Raw genomic sequence first — 15,148 nt, forward strand, 5'->3', positions numbered from 1 at the left:
TGATATTTATATTATTAAATAATTATTATAATAATATGATTGCAAATCATAATATTGTATAATATTCATATTATAAAATAATTAATGTAACATTATAATTGCTAATTATATTATTAATATAATCATAAAATAAATGAAACAACATTATAAATAATTATAATAATATCAAAATTGCTATTTATGATATTGAAAGTAAAAAGATAATTATTTTTGTAATCTCATATTAATATTGTAAATGATATGGTAATTCAAAAAATTAATAATATTATTTTTATGAATATTAAAATAGAAAATAATTAAAATAACATTATTAATAATTTTAATAATATTATAATTGCTAATTAAAGTTAAATATAATAACAGGTATATCAGAGGAAAATAGTTTTAAAAGAACCTACCTTTAATTGAATTAAATGTAATTACAATTATAATATTATTATAAAAATTATGTTATTGTATGATAATTATATTACAAACATTACTATAGACATAATAATTGCTAATTATGATATTGAAAGTAATAAGATAATTATTTTTGTAATCTAATATTGTAAATGATATGATAATTTATAATATAAATATTATTATTTATATGAATATTAAGTTATAAAATAATTAGAATAATTGAAATACCATAATAAATATTTATTATAATATTGTATGATAATTAGATTATAGAATAATTTTAATAATATTATTAGTGCTAATTATATAATTAATGTAATCAATAAAATATAAAATTATTAAAATATCATATTAAAATAATTATTATTATTTATTATATATTATAATTGTAAATTATAGTATAGTATCATAATTATGATATAAAATTGCTAAATATATTAATAATATAATTATTAAATAATAAAATAATCAAAATAATATCATAGATAACTATAATAATATTATAATTGCTAATTATAGAAACTTATAAGATAATCGATTGATTTGTAAAGGGTAATATAATGTGATGTTGATTATAGCATTATGATTGAAATGTATCATTGATATCTATTGTATTGCAAAAAAATAAGATAATTATAATCAAACTATAAAAGTTAGGTATTATAATAATAATTAAAATGTAATAATATTTAGTAATTGATTTGTAACAGGTAAGATAAAATGATGGATAATTATAATATTGTAAATTACAAATGATAGTGATGAGTATATAATGATAATTAGGTAATAATAAGTATTTGGTTATTTAATTAAATTAATAAACAGATAATGGTAATAATTAGCAATTGATTTTGAGTTGTAGTTGGTGGATTACTAATTGGTTAGATAATATAATTGATAACTGTAGTTATTATACCTGTTACCAGAGATGGAAAGGTAGAGAGTGTACTAAAACTGAAGTTACCTCTGATCCTAAATACCCCCCTGCAAGAAACAAGTTTGGATGAAATAATTTTTTTGGAGCCTGCAGCTTAAAAAATTATTTCATCCAAACTTGTTTCTTGCAGGGGGTAAATACATTTCAGAGGGTGGTGTAATAATAGTAGTTGTTATATTTACAGAGAGAGTGTACTAAAACTGAAGTTACCTCTGATCCTAAATACCCCCCTGCAAGAAACAAGTTTGGATGAAATAATTTTTTTGGAGCCTGCAGCTTAAAAAATTATTTCATCCAAACTTGTTTCTTGCAGGGGGTAAATACATTTCAGGGGGTGGTGTAATAATAGTAGTTGTTATAATTTACAGAAAAAATTTATAATTTCTTAGAACCCCACCCCACTTTAAGGGGCTGTTGCCGAAAAAAATCACATCAGAGGGGAGCAATGTTTTTACATCCCCAAAACCGGCATTGCCAGCCGGTTTCAGAGATATCCCGGTCAGGCCTGTCGGCCAGCTGGTTCGGCCGTGGTCGGCCGCAAAAAGTACGGCAAAAACGGTGTTTTTTGACGGTTTTTTGCCGATTTTGACCCAGGCCACTTTGGACGGCCGTCCCGGCCAGGGTAATTGGGGGAAAAAAATTGTGCAAAATAGCAATGAAGGCCAATGGCCCATAGAATCCAGGGATATGTGTCCCAAGCCGGTCGGCCGCACGGTCTGGCCGCACCGGCCCGCCGAAAATCCGCAAAAACAGCGATTTTTGACGATTTTCGCGACCTTTGACGGCCGCTGCCGGCCAAACGGCTGGGCCGACCGCCTCCGGCCGCACATCTGCTGAACCGGCTTGGGATGGACTACAAAAAACCTGGAATACACGTGGCTGCGCCACGCACACACGCCGCGCTACGCGCGAAAAACACGGCAAAAAATGACCATTTTTTGGATGCACCAACTTTGCCGCCAATTTCGGGCCAGAAGGCGGCCGGCAATTGCCTCCGGCAACACTAAATGATATTTAGAGCCGGCCATTGTGGTTCTGTAGGTACCTTTAGATTTTTTGTAGCCCCTCCGGGAGGCCCACAGTGGCCAATGCGGCAGGCCTCCTAAAAAAATTTTTGAAGTGCTCTAACTTTTCCGCCAATTGGGGGAAAATGTTGGGTCATGATTTTACGCGACCCAATCGGGCCATATTTTCAGGGTTTTCAAGGAAATTACTGTAACTTGAAAAACCTACGCGTTATTAACGATCAAAAAACGAGAGGATAATTTGAACGAAACGTGAAATTGAGACTTTTTTTCCGCAATTTTCAACTTTGCGCGCGCGCTGCGCGCGCGTTTTTGCCCCGATTTTCGAAATTCCAATTGTCCTAGGTCCTCCCGGCATTCAAGAATCCATAGCAATTTTCCTTTTCAAAATCGGCCTCCGGCCGCCCCCCTGCGGGGGGTGGTGAGACTGCGGACCCCCCCATTTTGACCCCCCTTACAAAAATTTTTTTTTTCCTTGAACTTCATGCGGCTAACTTGGTAAAATATTACATATTTCGTTTCACTCATATTCAAATTTCACCCCGTTTATCCCCTAAGATCAATGATCAAGTGATTTAGAGGCAAATTAGTTATTTTCTCGGGTGCAATATGCCTATCTTTCGATATTAAGCACATATCTATGCACCGTTTAATACCCCTGCGTTTAAAACTTACTTTTATTACGAAAAAACAAGTACAAAAATGTTCACAAAAAACGTAAATGAATTTAGTACACTCATTGAGAGTGGGATGGAACATTGGACTGTAAATTATAATGATTCCCAAAGTTTAGAAAATAAGTTTCGATTGTAATTTTATCAAATCTTGATTCATTGATTGACACTTTTCAGCTAATAATCTAACTGCATAAGGGGTACTTTTGTTTAACATCAATGGGGTATGCATCAAATTAGCGTTCATTCCCTTATCCGTTAAGATTCCAAAGTAAAATAATGTCTATAAGTAGCACTGTAAAAACAAATTAACTGTGCCAATGTAATTTACGGAAAAATGCTATTTAGTGAAAATTTATGTCATGTGTTACATACTTACAGACAAACAGGCAGGGTGAGGAAAGCAAATAATATGTAGAACACATTTAGAATGTAAAAAATGAAACTAATTTCCTGAAAAGTTCTCCAACCTCTTAAGTTTTATCTTTTATACGATAAAAAGGGGTGCAATAGCCTTTTTAGACATTAAGGTTACTTTCCCCCCCCCCCTTCTACACAATTTTTATATTTTCTTTAAGGCAATTTTATGTATGCCTGAACGCCCCCAAAGGCCGTGCAAGGTTGGTTGACGACTTATGTTAGATTTATTTATGTAGATAGAAATATAGATAAAAATATAGACAGAAATACATACATACATATATATAGCTAGAAATTTTTTTGAAAGATTTTAAGCCAGAAAGATGCCTAGAAAGATAGTAAGACATACAACTATTAATGAACACACAGAAAGAGATAGGTAGATAGATAGACAAAAAAAACGATAGAAAGACAAGTAAAATAGATAGACTATTAGAGTGGATATAGGATATACGTGGATATATTGACAAGGTAAAATTTATCGTTAATTCAACTTGCTTTTATTGGTCAGTTCGTTCATCCAATAGGATAAAAGGGAGGAATTGGCGGTATCGTTATTTTAGCCAGCTGCGAGTATAACTTTATCAGAGTAAATGAAAATCTTGTGCAACATCCATCTAATGTTGTATCGCTTACTAACAGTTACATGAAAGATTGATAAAACGGAATAGGTAGATAAAAGGCGAATATAGAGGTACACAATCAAACATCAATAAAAATAGATAGAAAGGAGAAAGATATTTCAAAAGATGTAGAATAATATCAAGGGAAGGGGGGGGGGGTAATTAACACCCGCAATTACAAATATACAAGGATTATTCCAAAAAGAATAATATAAAATGCACAGAGAACTAAGAATTAAAAATCAGGGGAAAAGATTCTGTAAATTAAGTAAGAAATAGTAATAAATCACATCGTATTATAGACAAGTTTCTGCGGATATTATTTATAATTAGGGCCAATAAAACAGGGTATACGAAATGTAAGTTTTTTTTAATATTCGCGGAATATGATTTATTTTTAACTGTTCCTTTAGCACTTTCTTCTAAAAAAAGAGTTTTTGTTAAAATTAATGAGTCGCATTAGCGCAACCTTGAATTCTGTATAAACCTAACTTTTTACACAAAATTTTCATACTTCTTATATAGTGGATTTTAAATTATTGTTTATCCTAGTAAGTTTTTTTGTCTGTAGCTCAAGATTTTCGTAACTACTGATTATTTTAAGTTCTGCATAATTTAAATGCATTTCTTAAATCCTGTAATGGTTTTAGGCATTTTTTTATATTTAATTTTTAAGGTGATTTTAGGCTATCTTTTGATATTCCTTTCAACGCTTTGATGTTTTTGAACTTTGATTGCTCGATCTATGCATGAAAATTTAGTTAAAATATTGTAAATTTCAGCTGTCCATCTTTAATAGCAGTCGAGAAAAAGCCCATTGCATTACGGGCTGACTGAAGTTCAGACAAAGTAAATTATAGAGTAGCCACTCAAAATGGAAAAAAATCACCAAAAATTTTAACTCTAATCCAAAAAAAATCCTCGAATCAAATTTAGTAAAAATGTTCGGCCAGACTATAAACTGGAATTCCTAAAATAAAATCATTTATCAGAGTAGAGCGCCGAGTAACTGAAAACTGCAAAAAATTCAGCTATAAATAATAGAGTGTTATTTATACATTTGTTTTCTATTCATAGGAAATTTATGTATGTGCATTGATACTAGCGGCTACGACACTAAAAGCCTCTAGGGTCTTTTGAGTTGGGGGATGTCAACCCCTAAATTTTAATTTTAGCTTTAAAAAGCAAGAGTAGAAAAATTGGAGAGGCTATTTCTCTTGGGCGGGTGGTGGTTCCCTTTCCGAAAAGTGTTATAAACCTTCCTAGGACCTATGAGAAGGTAAAGGAGAAAACCATTTCGGTTCAGCGATAAAAGAGATACTTTGGTACAGATAGACAGACATACCTGTTACATTTAAATGAGAAAATATATTTATTTAGTAATCAAGTAACTGAAAAAATGCAAATATTGGACTGTTTTACTTTAGTTACTGAGATCTGAAGACGTACAAATAAACAGCTGATATAAATAATGTGTAAGATCAAACATTAGATTCATTTTTCAAGTATAGATTAGAAACCGATTAATAACTGCTTGATTAGAACCGGTTCACAGTAACACCAAATGAATAGCTTCGTATTACAGTCAATTTTCCGCGAATATAAAAATAAAAACTATATAATTGATACCAAGTTTAGTCTTATAATTTTTTATTTCAATACCCGCGGAAAGCTGTCTATAATTAGATGTGATAAATATCTAATTTTGCCTCTTCACATAGAACCTCTATTAAGCAAACATTGGACTATTCAACTGCACTAGGATTATTAATTAGGTCTACAGTTTTTTATTCAGTTCAACTTAAGGCCAATCAATTTTAGTATTTACTTAATGAAGGGGGACGTCTGCAAATGCCTACTTCGCGTAATCATTAATTGCTAACAACATAATATTAGACGGTTTCTCTAAACTTAGGGATTAAATTGATAAGACAAAGGACAATAAGATTACCCCTTCTATAGAATAAAATTTTTGTAAGTGTTGAACTACTTTTAATTAAAATAAATTTTTGAGCAAACGAAAACAATAACGTAGTTATAAAACTTTGGGTACCAGTGTTGTGTAATTTACTGTCCTAGATCCCCTTCCTTAATGCTAAAACTCTAGTTTATATGCCTCTAAATGTAATCAATGTAAACACTACAGCACCTAAGAAGCTTCTCTTTATATTGTTTAAGTATTTACCCATAATTTTTACTCTTTTCACTTTGTTTTAAAATCACTGCATCACAGTCTCCTGTTTTCTTGTATTATAAGAAATTGTCTTTTTGTTGTTTATGCATAAAGGACAGAATAGTCATTTACCTTATACATTTACCTTTGTCCCCTCAGGTCTAACAAAACTGGCATTAATTTTATGTTCTATATTTTAATATTTGTGGGAAATATTCTGTAATTCAATCAGTTACATAATTTTTCAGTATGGCAAAGAATCATTTTTTATTCAGTGGATATCAATCGGTTTCGAGCCATACTGGCAAATAAATTTCATGTTGATTATTTAATTTTATGTCTCAGTAAAATTGATAAAAAATTGTTGATAATTTAATTGGATATAAAATACAGGGTGCGCCACATAAATCTGGACTTTTTCTTATTTTTAAACAAATAAACATAAAATTGTCAATTTTAAAGATTTTATTGAATTTTAAAAACTGGGAAGCAACCTAGGTATATGACTATTAGATTATTTAATAAAATCGCTGCCAGCCTTAATCACCGCCTCTACCCGCCCCCTGAACCGCCCGCCGACCATGGTCACCATGTCCCTGTACAAGCAGGCGAAGTTCTCCATGATAGGAGCAATGAGAGAGTTCTCCTTGGTATGGGCGCGTCTATTGGTTCATGCTTTAATGGCGCTCCAGGCCTAAAAGTCCATGGAATTAAGATCGGGGCTGCTGGGAGGCCACAACTCCTTAAATGTGAGTAACCGCTACCCTTATACACGGTGGCTCTTATTTGGGCCACAGTTAAGCTAGAACAACGTTTTATACCTTTTTAAAAATGGCATGAAGATTAAGATCGGGTTATCAGAGCAATACATAGTCTAAAACGAGTTTCAAGGTTCCATATGAGCCCCTAAAGTCAAGAACCGAGAAATTTTCAAGATTTTTGACGTTTTTGACATCTTAAAATCTACCACGATCCACTTTGTCAGAGTACTTCAGCCAAGTAAGCTAGGATAGAGAGCTCTAGTCTTTTCTAGTGTTTTCACTAGGTATCTGATAGTATCTCCAGCAAGTTTCATTAGTCCATTTCACCTACAGATGGGCTGAGGTAAGATTTAGTAGGCCCAAGTCATAAATCCACGGTAAACTATCTGCGCAATTCGAATCTGCCTTGTTGAACATATGCGCGGCCAGCTCGGCGTACACGTCCTCCATCGTCCAAAGATTTTCATGGGCAAAAGGGTCATTACCTAAGCTTTTTATAGTGGGGTCAAACGTCCTGATTAGTCGAGTAGTTTTGGCGCTATGGCCGTTTAAAAAAATTCCGGATTTATGTGGCGCATCCTGTATACATGGATATTATGACAAGGGAAAAATTGAAAAATTGTTATTTTAGCCAGCTACAAGTTTCACATAATTAAAGTACATGTTAATCTGGTGTGAGATCGAAGTAATAATGATTCTTTTATAATTTTAGGCAAAATAATCACTGATTACGAATAGCTGACATTGCCGAAACCCCCCTTTATTTATTCAAGCATATTTATTTCAATTTTTTTATGCTGCCACACATCTAATGCATTTTTTTTCAGGGACGGAGGTGACATTGGATTGTAAATCATACAGGAACCCAAAGTCCTATGAAAACGATATCTCTATAGTTGCCTAAGAATCGCTGGGAAATTTGTTCTCTATTGATTGGTGGGTACAAAATAATTTGTCCAGGCTAATTATTTTAATCTACCGAATGGTTGATTTTGCTTATAGTAAATAGGGAGTGTAATCGTACAATGTACATATATTTGAATTTTTTTTACACTTAAACTTTAATTTAGGCTTTAAAATTGTATTGTTTAAGCTTAAATAGTTTAGGTAAATTAAAACATAGGATAGTTCCTTAGGGTTGTAGGTCGAGTCCCCACAAAATCCTTCTATGATGGTCTATCGTTTTTTTAGAAACTCCTCTAAACTTTGCATATGAAACAAGATATCTGAAGTTAAACAAAAAATAGGCTGATTACTTTTTAATACACGGAAGATATTGAGGCAATTGGCATATCCTTTTTATTCAGGCTTTAAGGAATTGGGAAAAAAATATAAACAAAATTTCTATAATTTACCCATCTGGATCTGACTTTTCAGTATGGCTTTGAAACTCATAAATATAAACTGGATTAGAACCGGTCGTTATCCATACGGAAAATCATGTTTAGCATTAAAGTAAAAACCATAAAATTGAAACCAGTTTTGTTACCCGTGCCTTCGGCCCCTGAATAGCTATATATTATATCTATTTGTTTATCTAAATATCCATTTATTTCTGATTTTAAATATCTCTTTCTCGCTCTCTTAAACTGCTAATATAACCGCAGTATCTGTGATGGGATAAATATTACAATAAACAAGGATGGCGAAGCTAAAAAAAAATCATGAAATTGACAAACGGACAAAGTAAGTTCTAGAGTACATTTTGAAGTGATATAACAATTAATAAAAGATAGCTAATATGGAAGAATTCAAAGAAAACACGAAACCTTCAAAAGTAAGGTTTATGCCTTTTGAAGCATGACCGACAGACAGACGGACAAAACAATCATGTAGAATAAACATTTATTATACAAATTAGTATGATTTCTCTTTGAAGCTTGAGATCTCGGAATCAAGAGTTTTGTGCTTGTTTTTTTAATAAAACTATTGATCCTATGTTAGGTTTAGGCTATTTTCTGGGGGGAGACACTCCTCTCCCGAATATTTAAAATGTTCTTTTTCCTCCTATTACAGGGGCAAAGCCAATAACAGGTAATTATCTAAAATAATAAGTTAATAGCGTTGTTTTTCGGAATTTTTGTCTCTTTTTTATGCTTAATCTCACCTTACCTCACCAAAAAAGGTTTGCCATAACTTCCCATGGAAGTTGGCTGGGTTTTTGGTGACACTTTTTTGGCAAGCCAAGTGACACCACGTATTTTTTAAGCACAGCATTTTAGTAAAGTTGTTTTATAAGATATTCTGAATAAGTATAGAAATAGACTTAGTTAAGTTAGTTGAGGGGGCAAGAGTTGAATAGATGTACCCCCACCGATTTAAGACCCCATAATGCAACTTCGTTCTAGGATTTGTTGTCAGCTTTTTAAAAAGGCGAGTTTTTAATCGTTTTAATGTTTGAAAACAACGCCATAAATATGAAATTAATGTGGTAGTTGATCCCTTACGATAACTTGGATGTTGCACCCGATTTTTATCCACACCCTCCTACTGGATGTATGGACTGATCAATAAATGAAGTCTATATTAGCAAGCTAAATTGACAACAATTTTTCCCCTGTCAATATACTCACATATATCATATATCCATGCTTTTAAATATGATGTTAAAAATGAAAGATGTCACTTAACAACCTAAAAGCAGTTATGAACACATTATTTAACCTCGTAATCAGAACATCATTTTTTAGGGGCGGGGAGGTGCATGAGGCCCTGTTTGTTGACATTATATCGATATACAATGTCAATCGCTAACATAATTTCGATATGCTGTTTCAATTGATATATTAGTACTTGGATGTTGCACCAGATTTTCATGTACCCTGATAAAGTAATACTAAGAGCTGGCTAAAACAATGATACCCACCATTCAACCCCTTTACCCCATCCCATCCCCTTCAACTGAATGGACGAACTGACCAATAAATAAGGTCCATATTAGCATTTAGGTTGACGTCCATTTTTTTCCCTGTCAATATATCAAAGTATTGCAATATCCATTACTATTTTAAAATATATATTTGGAAAATATTTACGTTGGTCTAGAAATATACTTTTACTAGTTATATTGATTGGCAGAAAAGCTAGAAGCAATATACAAAATATTATTTTAATGGACATATTAATTATTGTTTTTTTAGTATTCAAAATTCATTTTCTTAAAAATTAAAACTTAAAACAATAGTTATACTAATGATGTGTGTGTGTGTGTGTGGGTGTGTGTGTGTGTGGGAGAGTGTGTATGTGTGTGAGTGTGTGTGTGTGGTTGTGTGCGTGTCTCTGTGTGTGTGTGTGTGTGGGAGGGTGTGTATATGTGTGTGTGTATGTGAGTGTGCTTTCATTGTGGTTTTAATTATGAAGAAATTATAGTTGTTAGCTTTAATTTTGTGGTTTGTTACATTCATAGATAGATAGATAGATAATTTGATAGTGCATAGATAGATAGACAGATGGATAAACAGATAAAAAGACAAACTAAAAGACAAACAGGCAGGTTGACATACATACATACCGAGAGACAGCCAAAATGATAGACAGACTAACTTGCAACCAAATCGTTTCTTATGAAGTGTATATACAGAAAAGAAAAACTCTGTGAAAAAAAGGAATAAAAATATGATTTGTCTTCTCTTAATTGAAACTTGAGATAAATGTATATTATTGATTTACAATGTTTAATCAATTGGACAATGGGAGGACAATACTTACATTGTATCAGAACATCAAGCATTCTTTTCCTAACAGATGCCTTTAAGGATTTTGCTCAAGCTAAGACGTACAGAAGAGGTTGATTCACCCACCCTTGAAAAATAATCTACATCTATAATACACCCCTCTAAACCTGCCAAGAAGGGTTTCAAGTTAAAAAAAACATACCCCTTTAAATTTTAAGGTGATTAGAAAAACAAATTCCATGCTTCGCGCATCAATTTACCATTTGGAGAAGGCTTGTTTGACTTTTGAGTATGTTGATTATGTTTAGGGTTGATGGACACCTTGAAGGTGTATCTACCCCCAAGAAAATAAAATTACACCACTCTACTCGATTTTGGTAAAGAAATATCAGGGGGATTGTCAAAATATTTGCTATCAAGACAGAGAGGATTATTCTAACTTCTAGTTTCCTATCCCATCATCCCAGAGTCAAAGAGTAACCCATTTCCTTGTACTAATGGTCTTAATTTTACTTCTTATATACAATACAATAAACGTAAAAATGTAGAGGTATAAACCAGACAACTACCTGGCCCAAGTACTGGGAACCTTTTTCATCTGCTAGTAAATTGCTTTATGCTCTTTTGTAACGACTTTGCTGTGTGTATATTTCCGACGATATTGGAGGTTTTTCAAAGACCCAATTGAAAGTTGGCACAGAGTCCCCACCCCGCGGTTAAACTAGTTCATATAGCTCGTGCCCTCTCTATTCTTTTACAAAGCGATCCTGAATCTTTAGGAAAACCAGTATGTCCATAAGTAACGCAACAATAAAAATTAAAAAAATAATAAAAATCTAGCTGACAATCATTTTTGATAATGGCTAAAACTGTCGATATGCAATTTCAATGTTTATGTCTAACTTTTGGCATTGAATAAAAGTGGTCATGGATATATTATTACATGGATCTTACACCAGCTTTTCATGTTCTCTAATATGCAGCTGGCTTAACAAAAAAAATAACCCCCTTCCACTCCCTTTACACCATCCCCTCCCTTACTACTAGATGAACGAATTGACCAATAAATGAACTCGATGTTAGCAAGCTAAGTTGAAGAAATTTTTCCCCTGTTAGAATATCCATGTATTTTCTACATCCATTATAAATGTATAAATAATTCAAAGAGTAAATTATACAGATTTACCAAAAGATGTTGCAAACTGCTGGTTCAATGTGATTTCATTAAAGCGTCATGTAGGTCCCACAATAATAAAGATTAAACATATTATTTTATTATAAACTAGCGGATCCGCTCCTAGCTTCTTCTAAAACTTATCTGTCTTAACTTTTCTTTGTATATCATAATAGGTATGTCTATCAATTTATCGTCCATTGTCTTATCCATTAAGTTTCCTGCATATATATGTTGTATACCTATCAGGGAGGGAGGGGTCATTGGGCTGTTTATTACACTGGTTTCCAAAGTTTTATAATAACATTTTCTTATTCATTGGCTTAACAACTATTGGGATTTTTATTGAATTTTCATTGGTTGGTTTATTAACTTGAGTTTCAAAATTTTTCAACCACAAATTGCATCAACACAATGGGTAATTTTGTTTCTAATAATTGGGAATGTATATCGGCTATTTTCTTATCCCTTAATTTCCCTGATATATAGCTATATAGTAATCAATTAAATACTTGCCCATTACACCACTCTTCTTGATTATTCCATATACACTTATACTCAGGGTTCAAGGGGATGGGACAATGAAAGTTAAATTAATCTTAATCTTGAGATTTTGTCTTTGAAAGTTGATAAATAATGGAAAGAATCGCAGATAAATTCACGAGCAATTGTCCCCTCTCTCCCTGACACTTATACTTTACTTATATCATATCAGAGAGGGAGGGGACAATGAACTGTAAATGATTCTGCCCCCAAAAGTTTTTTCACTTGATATGCTATTAGTTGGCTTAAAATCTATCATGGGTCAGACGTAAATTTAAATTGGGGTGTACAAAATAGAACCAATTTATTCCAGCACTAACTTTGATCTACCTAAAAAAGGTTATTTTATTCGTCATCATTTGGGGATATATTAATTTATACCCCGTTGTTGTATCCCTTGTGATATAAAAAGGCATGTAAGTCCCAAAGTTTGATAACCAAGTTAACTTATTTGTTATGTCAAAGACTTTGGGTACTTTTGGGTAATTCCAGACCAGTATTGTAATTTTTAATCTTTAAAAAATGTAAAAGCACAAATATATCTAAACACTACAGTTAGCGTTGAAAAATAAAAAAACTATATAAAAATCATTTTTGTTGTTAATTTTCAATTTTGCCCAGAAAGAATTATTAGAATAGTTTTGATCCCATCAAAATATAGACAGCTTTCCGCGGATATTAAAATGGAAAATCATAAGATTTAAACTGATATTTATTTTATAATTTTTATTCTAATATACGTTTCATTTCATAGAAGGGGTAATTTTGTTGGGGATAAATATAAATTTTGTCTTATCTCTTATGATCCTACGTTTCTACCATGACATACAGACGGGCATTTTAAGTAGCTACGCTTCTGAAAAAATCAGTGAAAATTTGCTGTTTATTACACTATTCCCCAAAGTTTTATAATAATGTGTTCTTATTCGTTGACTTAATAACTTTGGGAACTTTTGATTATTTAAATTTTGATTGGTTGGTTTATTAAGTTCAGTGTCAAACGTTTCAACCGCTAATTATAATCTACAGAATTTTGTGTATTGACATTGCGGATGAACATCAAGTTATTGGCCATTATCTTATCCCTTTAGATCCCTGGGGAAAAAAAGACATAAATAACTTTTAGTTATCCTAGTTTTGAATATTGAATATGGAGAAGAATTTAAATTTGATAATAGTAGTGGGGTCCACACTCATAAAACATCATTTAAAGTCAACAAGCGGATCCGCCTCTAGAGGCTCCTAAGGGGACTTGAGTAAAGGAAGAAGGGGGGAGTGGAGGATAATATTTATAAACCATCCCTGGACTATGAGAAGCCTCACTGCAAAGGAGAAACATATCGGTTAAGCGGATAGAGAGATTCTTCACTACACACACATAGACATCTTGTTAATTTTATAAATTGTCACAGAATTTTGGAAAAGTTAAAATCATACTCTTTAAAAGCGAAGCTTTTCTATAATTAGGTTTGGTCCGTCCGTCCGTCCTTTTTTGTTAATTTAGGCATGTTAGAATTGTCCTATCGATTTTAAACTTTGCATGATGATTCCTGTAGTAGTTAGGTATGATTTAGAAAGCGCAGCAACTCTATAATCATTACCAGAATGACCGTACGTCCATTTTAAACATGTTGGATTTTTTTACTTTTTTAATGACAAATTTTTATGTGATCTAATTATCCAATTTATCTGAGCTTGATCTTTAAATCATTTTAGTGGTAAATCAGATCGGGTTGCGCGAAATTTCAGCCAATCAAAGCGAAGCATTTTAAAAATGCTGCGCTGTGATTGGCCGAAATTTCGCGCACCCCGATCTAAATCACCATTAAAATGATTTAAAGATCCAGCTCTGGTATAATGATTCCTGGGACAAGAAATCACAACATTATAAGCGAGGCAACTCTATAATCAAGTCCTAAAAATGTAAGTATGTCCATAAACGTTATTCTATATCAAGCAGTTTTTCAACAAATTTACTTACAATTTTGCTTTGACTCTCATACATTTATATTCTGATTATCCAGTTCTGACACCATACAAGTGTTAATGTCTGTTTGTCCTACCGTTTCAGTGCTTCGCTTTTATGGATGTTGTCATCCTTGTTTATCTTAAGCCTTTTCTAATAATTCTACGGACATCATCGGGTATCTTAAGAGAAAAGACAATGCACGTTAAATTTATATATATCTTCAGAATTACTTCTTATCTAGACTTAAACTATAGTTTGAAAAGTTTAGACACCAATCAAAATCCAATAAAAGTACCCAAAATCTTTAACCAATAATACATGCAATATGTCTTTGTTCCTTGGTATAAAACATACCCATCTAACCCAATCTAAACAAGGATGACAACATCCATAAAAGCGAAGCACTGAAACGTTAGGACAAACTGACATTCAAACTTGTATAGTGTCAGAACTAAATAATCAGAATATAAATGTATAAGAGTCGAAGCAAAATGTAAGTAAATTTATTGAAAAACTGCTTGATACAGGATTTTGTTTATGGACATACTTACATTTTTAGGACTTGATTATAGAGTTGCTTCGCTTATAACATTATACTTTGTTGTCCCAGGAATCAATATACCGATATTCAGATCAATCGGATGATTAGATCACAAAAAAAATTTTTGTTAAAAAAGTAAAAAAATCAACATTTTTAAAATGGATGTACTGACATTCTGGTAATGATTATAGAGTTGCTACGCTTTCTAAACCGTACCTAACTACTAAAG

Source organism: Acartia tonsa, chromosome 9 (genome assembly GCF_053477335.1).
Source record: "Acartia tonsa isolate MP-2025a chromosome 9, ASM5347733v1, whole genome shotgun sequence".
Taxonomy (NCBI): Eukaryota; Metazoa; Arthropoda; class Copepoda; order Calanoida; family Acartiidae; genus Acartia; species Acartia tonsa.